Source organism: Ictidomys tridecemlineatus, chromosome 7 (genome assembly GCF_052094955.1).
Source record: "Ictidomys tridecemlineatus isolate mIctTri1 chromosome 7, mIctTri1.hap1, whole genome shotgun sequence".
Classification (NCBI taxonomy): domain Eukaryota; kingdom Metazoa; phylum Chordata; class Mammalia; order Rodentia; family Sciuridae; genus Ictidomys; species Ictidomys tridecemlineatus.
The window spans coordinates 41663887-41677006 of NC_135483.1; the positions used below are offsets into that span (position 1 = coordinate 41663887).

The 13120-nt window shown below is 32.5% G+C and overlaps 1 protein-coding gene across 9 annotated transcripts in view; it reads left to right on the forward strand.

The window, feature by feature from the left end:
* Triqk (triple QxxK/R motif containing) overlaps positions 1-13120 on the forward strand; it is a 72668-nt gene that overhangs the window by 22434 nt on the left and 37114 nt on the right. For 4 of the 9 annotated variants that reach the window (XM_078016928.1, XM_078016924.1, XM_078016926.1 and 1 more), the window contains one exon: positions 4698-4763. The exons of the other annotated variants lie outside the window; for them this stretch is intronic. The gene's annotated coding sequence lies outside the window, so the exon portion shown is untranslated. The remainder of the gene's footprint in view (positions 1-4697; positions 4764-13120) is intronic. 9 annotated transcript variants of the gene reach the window in all.

Genomic DNA, 13120 nt, shown 5'->3' on the forward strand with positions numbered 1-13120 from the left:
ATGGGAAGGTAGCAAATAGTATGCTTGTCAAATTAAAGGAACTCCATTATTTATGTAGTGCTATCTTCTTGAATATGAAATATTGTGCAAATTGTTACTATATTAGACTTACATATTTTTCATTTTAAATTTTGAAGCAAAAACTTTTACTTAAAATTTTCTGTTTCCTCTCTATCAACAATTTCACCATTTACTTCAACATCATGAAATGCAGCATACTTGAAATCTATGAAACCGGTCATTACTAGTAGCCAACAACTTAATTATCTCCAGAGAGATTTCTTGCTCTTTTAAGAACAAATGTTTTAAGTTTCAATCTTTAGTTCCCAAAATAAATTTCATTTTTTTTCTCTCATTAGTCACAGAGTGAATGGTGCATGAGTCCTTTCAGTAAATTTTGTCACTTCAATCTATTCCGCATCTTCTTTTATCCTTTCTTTATTGTTTACAATGATGCTCACTGAAGTGAAATGTGAAGAATATGGGAACTCAGTTGGTATTTCACCTCTTTCTTTCTTTTCATAAGTGATGTTTTCACACAAGTGGAATACTCCATTACACAAATACCATTTTGTTTGCTTTATGTGGATTTGGAAAAAAAAAGCTACATGGAATTTTTTAAATAGAGGAAACAAATTGACATGACACAGTTAGTTAAAACTCCTAGAATTCTATTATTCTATGCATTTACCATGTAACAAAGCAAGTGATTCTGTGTAAGGCATAAAACTATAAATAAAAATGTTGCACATCTCTACTCCCGTTTTTTGTTACTGCTTTATGCTTCTTTTTGTTTGTTTCCAGTGAATAACTATATGAGCAAGTGTTTAAGGACCATACAATGTGGAGTTGTCTATAATCATTTTCTACTCATTAAGCAAGGAGATCCCACATATATGTTATTAAATCCTTTGAAAATAAAAAAAATGAAGGATATTCCTTCAATCAGCATCTTACATATCTGAATGAACATAAGTCAGATAGGAAAAGCTAGGACATAAATATGATATGGCTGAAGAGGGAGATGATGTGTTTAGCCATATAAATATAAAAGTATCAGTATATAATAGAAAGTGAAATAAAATATATTTAACTAAATTAAAATCATTGGATTTTTAAATTCAGAAAGTTCTTATGAATTTCCTATTTGCAGCTCTTTAATGTGAACATTGGTGATTATTTTCAGTCTGTTTATTGAGGCAAATAACAAATTGCTGATGATGGATCACTCTCTTTTGGAAATATCCTTCTTTAGAGCCCAATACAGAGATTAAGTGTCAGCTTTTCAGAAGGAGGATTTGATCAATATTGGTGCCATCCAGCATTGGAGAAAATTTCTTGCATCAAATCTTTTTCACCTAATATTTTTCTTATTTCTCTAATTTTGATCTCTAGACCAAAATTTAATTTATGTGAAACTTGTCTTCCCATTCAATGTGACATAACCACAGAATATCATCACAGTTATAAATTCCATCCACACACAAGCTGGGGAGGCAATTAGGCAAGGGTGAGAGTCATTGGGAGTCATCTTAGACTTCTGCTTACCACATTTGATAAAAAGTATTACCTATCAATATGAATATAATGATAATTTTAATGAATAATCTGAAATCAGTTTTCTTTTTTTTTTAAAAAAAACTTGATCACAGCTCCTTCTTGCTTTACTCAGAACATTTTTATATTTACTTTGACATAACATTCTCTACATCTCTGTTGCTACTATCATAGTTTCCTCCTTATCTGGGTTTAGAGTAGTATAGACATCAGGAACCTACGTTTTTAGGTTTCTTGCCTTTTCTGAATTCCCAGGGAGAATTATTCTGTGTCTACATTCTACATTCAAAATTATTTTCAGAAAGCACAGAATATTTCAGCTAAGTACAAACAAACAAACAAACAAACAAAAATCCTGCCATATATTTAGGAATCAATGTAGCAGAAATGCAATAATGTATTTTCTTATCCTAGGATCCCCAGACAACATATTTTGAGGCACAACCTAGGGTTGGGTAAAACATTGGAAGATAAAGAATGAGGGAGAAATGGAAGAAAGAGAAACAGTGAAGGAAGAAAAACAAAAATTGATGACTAAGCAGCCCTCAGATGAATAAGAAAACCCAGACACTGTCTTAGTCACTTGCTCAGTCATGCGGAGCATCGCCAAACAAACTGTGTAGAATCTATCAGTTAAATTAAGGTAGGGAAAGAGATTTATCTGCTAACATCTTCCCAACTCTTGGTTTTCATTGGTCAAACTTCTTCTCATGGCACATATCATCCCTGTTCTTTCAGATTGTGTTCCTAATCCTTGTGGGCAGTTGTTGGGGGAAGTCAGATCCCACAGTGTAGGCTGTGAGGCTTCATTGGAATCTGGAAGTGGTAGGAAAAAACAAGCTTGTGTGGGTCAGTGTATAGGTATTGCTGTGACTGTGGAGGTGATGTTGGAGCTGTGCCTATTCCTTTACCCACAAAGGAGCACTATGCCAGTCAGTGGTTTTAGAAGATAAGTTGAAGGTAGTACCTGTTGCATTGCCTAAGTGACTGAGAATTCAGTAGGTAGTAAATCTGGGCAAGTACATAAACTGGGTTCAACACAGGATGATGGTAACAATTAGATCTGGCCAAATTCTTTAAAGGATATTTATCATATATAAATGTGATTTTCACAGTATCTGGTTCACAGTAAGCACTCATTATTTGTTTGTTTAATTTTTAGATAATATAGTTTCTTTGGTCCTTAGAGTCTTTTCAACATTTAGATATGAGTTTCTTTTATGGTGGGAGAATGAATCAGGTATAATTACTATCAGAAATATAAATATCATTTCTTTGAATATCCTTTGTTGAGTGCTTGAGTTATTTAAAAAGCATTGATCTTTTGAATGTGTTACTTTTCAAATGTGAATATTCAATTAGGGTAGTATTCCTTACTGGTGTGACAAAAAGTACTTATGAATTTCAAATGTCTGTGTGGAATAAAGAATTTCACAATTAGGAATTCAGATATTTATATGTCTTCTTACAGAAAGATTTTATTATTATTATTTGTTGGGTATTATCAAGGTTGATTGAATAAATGTTATTTAACCTTTTCACTTTGGTGCTGGTAATGATAAGTCTGTTTTCTAAGAAATGTTAAGTTTAAGAGAGAGAGAGAGATAGGAATGACAGAAATTCACAGTGACTGTGGGATTATCCAGAGCAGAGTAGTAGGTTCTCTGAAAAGAGAAATGAAAGAAGTTTCTGAACATTCAGAGTGTCTCACATTTTCTTGCTATTGCAAAAATCTATGACAAATTTATGTAAAAACAAAAACTCAACATGCATGTAAAGTTTATAAGCTTTTATTATTTAAAACAACAGAAACAGGAAATATGTATTTTAATTTTCAAATTTATTGAAACAAATAGTTTTTCATGTAATCCTCCTGTTGGATAATCTCTGCAGAATATTTAGTCGTGTTCTCTTTTTCATTCCTAATATTGTTTGTATATTTTTCTTATTCTGTCTTGATGAGAGTTAGTACTATGTCATTATTTTAAAAAATTTATTTTAATTTGTTATATATGACAGCAGAATGCATTTCAATTCATATTACACATATATAGAGCACATTATTTTCATATTTCTGGTTGTATACAACATTCATGTCTTCATACATGAAATTAGGGTAATGATGTTCATCTCATTCTACCTTCTTTTCTACCCCCATGCCCCCTCACATCCCCTCCATCCCCTTTGCCCTATCTAGAGGCAAATGCCATGATTTTATTCTCTTTTAATGCTGAATATTATTCTATTGTGTATGTGTGTTGTGTGTGTGTGTGTCCACACACATACACACACACAATGGAATACTATATATATATATATATATATATATATATATATCTCACAGTTTCTTTATCCATTCATCTATTGAAGGGCATCTAGGTTGGTTCTGCAGTTTAGCTATTGTGAATTGTAATGCTATAAACATTGATATGGCTGTGTCCATGTAGTTTGCTGTTTTTGAGTCCTTTGGGTATAGACCGAGGAGTGGGATAGTTGGGTCAAATGGTGGTTTCAGTTCCAGTTTTCCAAGGAATCTCCATACTGCTTTCTAGATTGGCTGCACCAATTTGCAGTCCCACCAGCAGTATACGAGTGTGCCTTTTCCCCCCACATTCTTGCCAATTTTTATATTCTTAATAGCTGCCATTCTATCTGGAGTTAGATGAAATCTTAGAGTAGTTTTGATTTGCATTTCTCTGATCGCTAGAGATGTTGAACATTTTTTCATATGTTTGTTGATTAATTATATATCACCTTCTGAGAATTGGCTGTTCAGTTCCTTGGCCCATTTATTTATTGGGTTATTTGTTCTTTTGGTGTTAAGATTTTTGAGTTCTTTATATATCCTAGATATTAGTGCTCTGTCTGATATGCATGTGGTAACATGGTAACAATTTGTTCCCAAAATGTAGGCACTTTATTCACCTCACTGATTTTTTTTTTTTTTTTTTTTTTTTTGCTGAGAAGAAGCCTTTTTAGTTGGAATTTACCCGTTTATTGACTCTTCATTTTAATTGTTCCACTATAGGACTCTTATTAAGGAATTCAGGTCCTAATCTGACATGTTGCAGATTTGGGCCTACTTTTTCTTCTTTTTTTTTTTTTTTAAGAGATAGAGAATTTCAATATTTATTTTTCAGTTTTCGGCGGATACACCATCTTTGTATGTGGTGCTGAGGATCGAACCCGGGCCGCACTCATGCCAGGTGAGCGCGCTACCGCTTGAGCCACATCCCCAGCCCCTACTTTTTCTTCTATTAGGTACAGTGTCTCTGGTTTAATTCCTAGGACCTTGATCCACTTTGAGTTGAGTTTCGTGCATGGTAAGAGATAGGGGTTTTCTCTTTACTTCATTTCTCTTTAGTCTTTTGTAATTTAAATTTACTCTAAACATTTTCCTTTTTTAAGAAAAAAACCTAATTGACTTGTAATATGTACAGGAATATGCTTATGACCTAATAGAGCTGGGGTTGTGACTCAGTGGTAGAGTGCTTGCCTAGCATGCATGAGGCACTGGGTTTGATCCTCAACACCGCATAAAAACAAAATAATATGTCCACCTAAAACTAAAAAAATACACAAATAAATAAATATTTTTTTAAAAAATTATGGTGATATGTCAAAAGGACACAAACCACCTTGAAGGACATCCCATTGGCCAATACCAAAGCAATTTGGGCATTAAAATAAACAAATGATACAGATGAAATCTAACTCATTGATCAAAAAGTGATCTATGATTGTATAGTGCTAGAAACACAAATGAGTAAATATGGAGAAGCAAATACTCTTGTACATAGTACAACACCAACTAATAAATGTGGTAGGAATGATGAAATAGGAAAATAATTATTTGGTAACTGTCAGAGTTTCAATAATTCAAGAAACATCAATAGATGGTAAACTAATAGTTGCGAAATTTTATAAAGAACAAGATATAAAGCTTTTTATAAACACATTGATTACTAAGGAAAAAGCTTAAATTCACAGTGGAGAAATTGGGTAGAAACAACCCTAGTGGAGTAATCAAAGTTAGCATCACCAATTGAGGACATCATGCAACAAAAACAATACTATAGTTGTGATATTACTGTGATGTATTTGTGAGTTGAGTGGAAACCAAAAATTGAAAGAGAAAGCAGGGGAAAAAAGTTAGACAAAGGATAAATGAGAAAATTAGGTTGATCATTCTCAGTCAGAATGATTCTGAACATATGATAGAAGTAGTCAGGGCTAGGGAGACAGGACCTTAGTGTATATTTGAAAGAATAAGGCACCAGAGGAGGGCATATTATATGGAACAGGTGAACTTCGGGAACATCAATTATCAGTTTCACAGGCAGAGGTAGAGTGCTTATAAAGGAGGCCAAGAAAAAAAATCTAAATGGAGAGGAGAATCAGGAAAATTGTTACCTTGGAAACCAACAACTTAATATTTTAGGACTAAGTACTCAGTGGTGCCACATGCCTCAGAGTAATTTTGTAAATAATGACATTGTTTTCTCATAGCACAACTTTCTCTTATATTATCATATTTGCTGCAGGAAATTTCTAAAATATGAATGTTTCCTGAAACATAAGTATTGGAAAAGAAGATTTGCCTTCCTTCCCTTTTATTGCAATACCTTACTAGTTGAACTGTGGTGTATTATAAATTGTCCTTGTGTTTCATAGTTGTGGCAAGGATATATCCCAGATGTCCTGGTTTACACATTTGACTTTGGGTAGTGGGGTCCCTTGCTTTGACAAAGGGTCCTGGTTTGGATGATAAATTATATAGCCATCCTGTTATAAGCTTCTGTTAATAGGATCATGCGAATCTGGGGAAGTAATAAATAAGTCTGTGTTGCAGCCAGTTATTGATATCTTTTATTCATTAACCAAAAGCTTATTCCCTTCCTTTATAATTCTAAATCAGCTTTTTAATAAATGTGGACAAATAACACTGGGAAATGTGGCATATTCAAGCCTACTCTTTAAGACTGACAAGGCACCTGTACAGACTCAGAGGATTTTCAGTAGACTTTATTAACATATTTGGAGTATATCAGAACATTACATTTACACTGAACACACATGCTTCAAAAATTCCTAATCATATTCATCTAACATTTGGGCTATACAGATACAAATGTATTTTTACTAATAAATCTTCAGAAAAAAATTATTGGAAACTTAAAAAGTAGTTGCCATTTGAGATGTTTACATCTACAGTGTATCTATCACTTTTCTTCATCCTTTAGTCACCAGTTTTTGGTACCAGTTGGAAGAAGTATGGATTATATTATCTATATGAAAGCTGAAGCAACTCTGGATCTCCTAGACCTCTCTTAAAACAAACCAGTTTAAAGGGATTATGCACATTGAAAACTCGAGGTTTGAGACCTTTATTCATAATGTTTTCAGTTATTTTTTGTCTCATAAGCAAAAGAAGACTGAAAGTAGGTTAGTTGATATTCAAAATGGATATGAAACTGTCCTTTCTCAACTGTGTAATCCCTAAAGCCAAACATTCTCTTCTTTCTTCTCATTCCTCTTGACTAATCAGGCTCTTGAGTGAAGCTGCCCACCTTATTGGTTTTATGCCAGAACTGTAGAAGTCTGTTTTTTACTTTTTTTTATATGTCTTAACCAGTACTTTGTAATAATAAAAACAGAGTCTGCATTTTTCAATTTGATACTATTTAATTGTAACCTTTAGAAACTCTTTTGAAAGAATAACTTTCATAAAAATAACCTTTATTTAGAGAATAATGCAATTTGTGTGACTAATGACCTTTTAATTTGATGCCTACAAGTTCATAATAGGTATCTCATAGACCAATCCTAGCTTAACTAACCGATCTCCTTTTGCAAATATACAGGAAATTAACTAAAGTGCGCTTCCTGTTTTGTTGAAATAAAACACTTGGTGATTTTAACAATCATTTTCCTGTGTTGGAAATGATTACTCACTAGAAATTCTCTCCTTTATGTGGCTTCTCAGATTTGAAGTAACTATCCCTTTTATATTTGTGTAAAGTTCAGAATTTAAAAAAGTAATCCCAATGGACTCAGCTAATGTAGCACCCCCTCCTCCAGTGATGAGTGTTGTTGATGGTACACACAAGGCAGCTTTTTGTCTATTCTGGGCAGTATAAATTTAATGTGTTGTTTTCAAGTGTGTCATGTGTCCAGATGCCACAACAATCTGTGCATTAAAAAGGCATTAAAATGAAAGTAAGTAAAATATTTGTGGGTTATTTTTTGGTGGGGCCCAAGGAATTTGTGATGTAATTATGTTTGGATCAACTAATTCTGTTAGGTTTTGGGAAAAACAAGCACATTGTTTTCTTATAGCAATTATAAACATTTTATCAGTTATATTTCTAACACTCCCTCACTCCCAACTTCACCACATACCCTATACATACATTACCTTGCTGCCAGGGAGTTGATCCCCTTGTTGAACATGCTGCCTCCTTGATCCCTCCCAAGTCTTACTATTTCCAAATGGTAAGGTCTTGGACCTTTTGATTAATTATACTACAGTTAAAAAGCACTGTTATTGTCTCTCAGTTTTTTGTCTGACTCATGGCCCCATCGAGGCTGCTTCTGAATTCTGAAAAAGTCAAACACCAAATATTACTACTTTATATTTGCTACATATCTTCCTTAGTGGATTTGCCTTTGGATTTTAGCAAGTTTTTTTTCCCCTGTTCTATTAATTATCTTCAAAATTTTCAGTCTTTCTAATCTTATTAAATAGAATCTGATTCAGTTATCATACAAAACTTTTTGATGACTGTTGCATTCAGAAGAATCTTATTTAATAAAAAAAAATTTAAAAGAAAATCATGAGAAACTACCACAGTTTAGTCATGCTGCCCCAACCAGACCTTACCATGCATCAAAGAGGATAAAGTATCCCACAGGCCCTGCTCAAACTCACATCTGCTTCCAACAAGACTTTGCAAATTACAGCATGCAAAAAATTACCTGTGACCTTGTTATAAAGAAAAGCGGTGGTTCTTAATCTTTAATGGTCATAATAATCACCTGGGAAGTCTAAAAGCCAAGGAAAATTTGAGATCTATGAGCCTTAGCCCTTGAGATTCTGATTCAGAACTGTGATGGGGCCCAGGAGCATGCATTTTAATGAACATTCCAGACATCTCTGAGACTGGGAATGATGGCCACATTTTTACAAATGCTGACTTACATCCTTGAATTGCCCTGATATTGTAAGTATACCAGTGCTGAATTTCAGCTTGCCAACCCTTCCTAGATTGACTGGTATTTCCCCAGGCTGCAATTGACTCCTGAGAGACCGGAACATTCAGTATCATTTTGGGATAAATATAGTCCACGTTTCTATACATTCCTGTTCTGTGAATGCTTATGCCCTGCATTATACTGTGGTTCTTTTCATGAACCACTCTCCTGCTATTCTCTTTTCTCCTTATATTTTTTATATACCACCTGAACTCTCTGTCATTGAGCACTTCATTGAGTATTACTTTTACTTTGTGAGATTAAACTTGATTCTTCTTATAGACACCACTTTCTTGAAGCATTCTAAAACAGAGACTATTCTTTCTTTAAATTTCTGCATACCTGTGAGTTAAGAGTTTGATTGTTATCATATTTCTATATTGCTGTCTCTAGATCCTTTACTTTTCTGAATTTAAAAACAAACAAACAAACAAGCAAGGCAAGTTGAGACACCCAGCTCCTTTGTGGTTCATTCCATTTAACTGTACTGTTTCTCTCCCACCCCCCCTCTCTGCATCTATGGGCATTCAGATCCATCCTTAGTCTTCTTAATTCACAATTTTTTTTGTGTGTGTGCCCAAGCCCAAATTCTGCCACCAACCCAATGCTTTCCCTGTTCACATGTGTAATAATATGTGCATTATCCTTTCTCTCAGTTCCTTAGTTTTTCATGTTTTTCTATCCAAAACAAGCGCTATCTCAATAATATCAATTCCTCAAACTCACTATTTAATAACTTTAGTTCTTCTCTAACAAATAACCTGTAATTCTTCTACTGTTAATATTAATTATCTTTTACTCCCGAGTTTTGTTGTTCAATATCATCTAAACCTTAGAATCAAAAACCAATCAAGTTTCTGGTTAAATCTAAACCACCACTATCCTCACTTTCTTCTCTAGCTTTAGACACCATGGGACATCACTTCACCCACTTTTTGTACTATCCTAAACTCTTTTTTTTTTTTCACCTTACTGCCCATCTGTTGTGCCCATTTAGAAGAACTAAAACTCTGCTTAATCTGACTACCTTTTCCCTGTACTGGGCACCTGAGCACTCAGAAAGAAATACATTTATAGTCCTGTAGTCCAGTGCTACCATAGGTTAATGGTTACCAAATCCATTTGATCTCTTAGTATTTTCCTTCAACCTGTTTTCTTTTTAGACAACTCTGTATTCCTCCACAGCATGAATTCAATATCTCTGTACTTTCTACCTTCCCTTTCACAGGAGATAATCTTTCCTCCTAATTCATAATAATAGCAGAGCTACCAAAACTCTCTCTCTCCTTTTGGCTACCAAACTTAAAACCACTTTTTTTTTTTTTTTTTTTTTTTGTGTGTGTGTGTGTGTGTGTATGTATGTATGTATGTATTTCAACCATTGTTTCTCTTTTTCCTATTAAAGTGAAAGGTAGTGTAATATGATTATTCAATCAAATATGTACTGGATTCTACCCCTTCCTATCTACTTGGAATTCTCAATCAGTTTTTCCTTTTGGTTCAGTTTTACTTTTTTTTTCCTTATCCCTTCATTTTCTACTTGTTCCTTTTAGTTATCATTTAAACCAACTCAAATTTCCATCTTTATTTAGAAATGAGCCTCAAGAGTAAAAACAAAGCATAACAACAAAAAGAGCAAAATCTTCCTCAATCCTAGTTCCTTTCTACTTAGAGGAGATCACCCTGGGAAGTGATGCTACAAGGACAAATAAAACTGATGAGTGCCTATTTAATTTGGGCCCAAAGAAACCTTTGCTTCTTTCACTCAGCGTATTTAAACCATTCTAGGCGGTGGGCAGTGGTACCTCAGTTCCAATTTTAATTGGCATTTTGCTGATTACCAATGCTATTAACTTTTTAATGCACTTACTTGTCATTCATATATCATCTTTGGTGAAGTTACTATTCAAACCTATTACTCCCTTTTTAAAAATTGGTCTGTATCTCTAAATATTATTGAGTATTCCTCATACATTCTGAATGCAAATTCATTTGTCAGATACAGGTATTATGAATACTTCCTATCTATTACTTGCCTTATTTATATTTTACTAGTATGTTTTATGCACAAAAATTAATTTTGATGTAACACATTTTATTCTATGTTTCTTGCTATTTGTATTATAACTAAGAAATATTTGCCTCTCTCAGGTCTTATAAATTATCTCTACTTTTTCCCTAATATTTATTTTATTTTTTTAGGTCTTCTGTTTAGGTCCTGATTATCTTGAACTGTGTATGGTGTGCAATAGAGGTTGAGTTACTTTGTTTTTTGTTTTGCTTATTTTGTTTTTCATAAGAAAATATAGTAATTCTAGAACTATATTTTAATACTGCATTAATTTTAATTCCATAGATTGAAGGCTGAAACCCAGCAACTAGGATTCTTTTCCTGGAGCATAACTTTTGGGGTTGACACAGTTAACTATTCTATAGTTACTTTTATGAACATTTATATTAATGTTGGCAAGTTATTAGGGTTTTGGAATTAATCTTTTCACATTCAAAATTTTAGGTAATTTTTTGTGCTGCTACAAATGAAATTAATTTGGCAAAATTATAGTAAGCTGATAATAAAACTGTTATAAAATTAAGGTCATTTGATCTTGAAACATTTTGAAAGACTGTTAGCTCTCTAGTTTTATACAAAATTTTGTTTCTCATAATAATGACTTGTCCCAATACAATCAACCTTCTGTATATAAGGGTTTCATACCCAAGGTTTTCAATTCTATAGCCTCAACTACAAACTGAAAATATTTGAAAAAAAGAAATTGTTTTTTTTTTACTGAAAATAAATAGGATTTTTTCTTGTCATTATTCTCTTAACATGAAATTATAACAATTGGCATTAAATTTATTTATAAACTTTAAAAAGGCTTATAAGTAATCTAGAGATGATTTAGAGTACATGGGAGGATATACACAGGCTATATGTAAAAACTATGCCATTTCATAAAAGGGTTTGCCATTTTATAAAAGTTTCTGGGGATTTGAATTTCTCAGAGGTCCTAGAATAAATCTTCCATGGATACCTAGGGATGGTTATTATATTTATTTACTTATTAAAATGCTAACAATTAGTAGTAATATTAATAAATGCAACCAATAATGGATTGAGATAACTAACATTATTTAATGTAATGTTAATTTTTATGTTTATAATAACATGAATTGTCTATTTCACATTCTGATAGTATTTCATTTTTTTTTTCTTTAAATCTCTGGAGACCTAAATCATGTATGATGCCTCTCAGGGTAGGTGTAAGTGATTACTCATTGGAGATGATACTGGTTTGCATTATTAAAATATAGTTTCCACTAGTGGTGATGTATTGAAAGGAAATTTAAAGCAGAATACAGAGCCTGAGTAAATTCATGAAAACGTTCATGACTTTCTTCATGGAACTAAAAGCTGAAATTGATGAGTAGGGAACAAATGACAAACTCAGATCATTAATGGATCTTTATGTTAGTTTTTTTTTCTTTAAGAAATATGTCATCATTTGCATGACTCCAATAAGTTAATTACATGAACAGTTTTCAAGTTTGAATACTTTGGAAACACGGTCATTCGATCAGGAATAAATATCTTCTTTCTTCAACATTATTTCTTAGCAGCTAGCATGTGGTTGTATTTTCATGATTGGTTCTCAATTTTGATCCAGCCATATAAAATATTTCTACATAATTATAATTTTATGGTTAAACTGAGGATTTTCTTAGGTAAGGATTCTTCTCTTAGCTTTAAAAACTGAGATAATTATTTTTTCCATGGTCATGGGTTGAATCTTTTAATAACCTGTGTTTTGATATATATTTAAATGTCACAGTCTGGATTTAATGCTTTTTCTGGAAGCAGAGACATATGTGAAGGCTTTGGGTTTCTTATTTCTTTACTTGTTCTTTCTGGATTTCATAAAACAGGTATAAATGAACAATAAAATGACTTGGATGGAATGTGATTGAATATAATACTACATTTGTTTGTTTTAAAAGGTCACATATTTTGCTGAAAATTACATGTGGCAAAATTGTTATGTTAAATTCAGGTTAAGAAAGCATATTAAAAACAAAGATATCGTAAATCTTAAAAGTTCTAGAGTGTAAAGTTTTAATTAATGAAAAAATTAATGATGAATTATTTTAATATGCAATTTAGGCATTAAATAAAATTAGCATTCTTTCTTCCTTAAGTATGTGTTATCAAATTTCAAGAATGTTAAAAACTTCTCTGATGATTTAATCTGAAATCATTCCTACAGCAAAATTCATAAATAATAAATACTATCTTATTAATCCATATTTT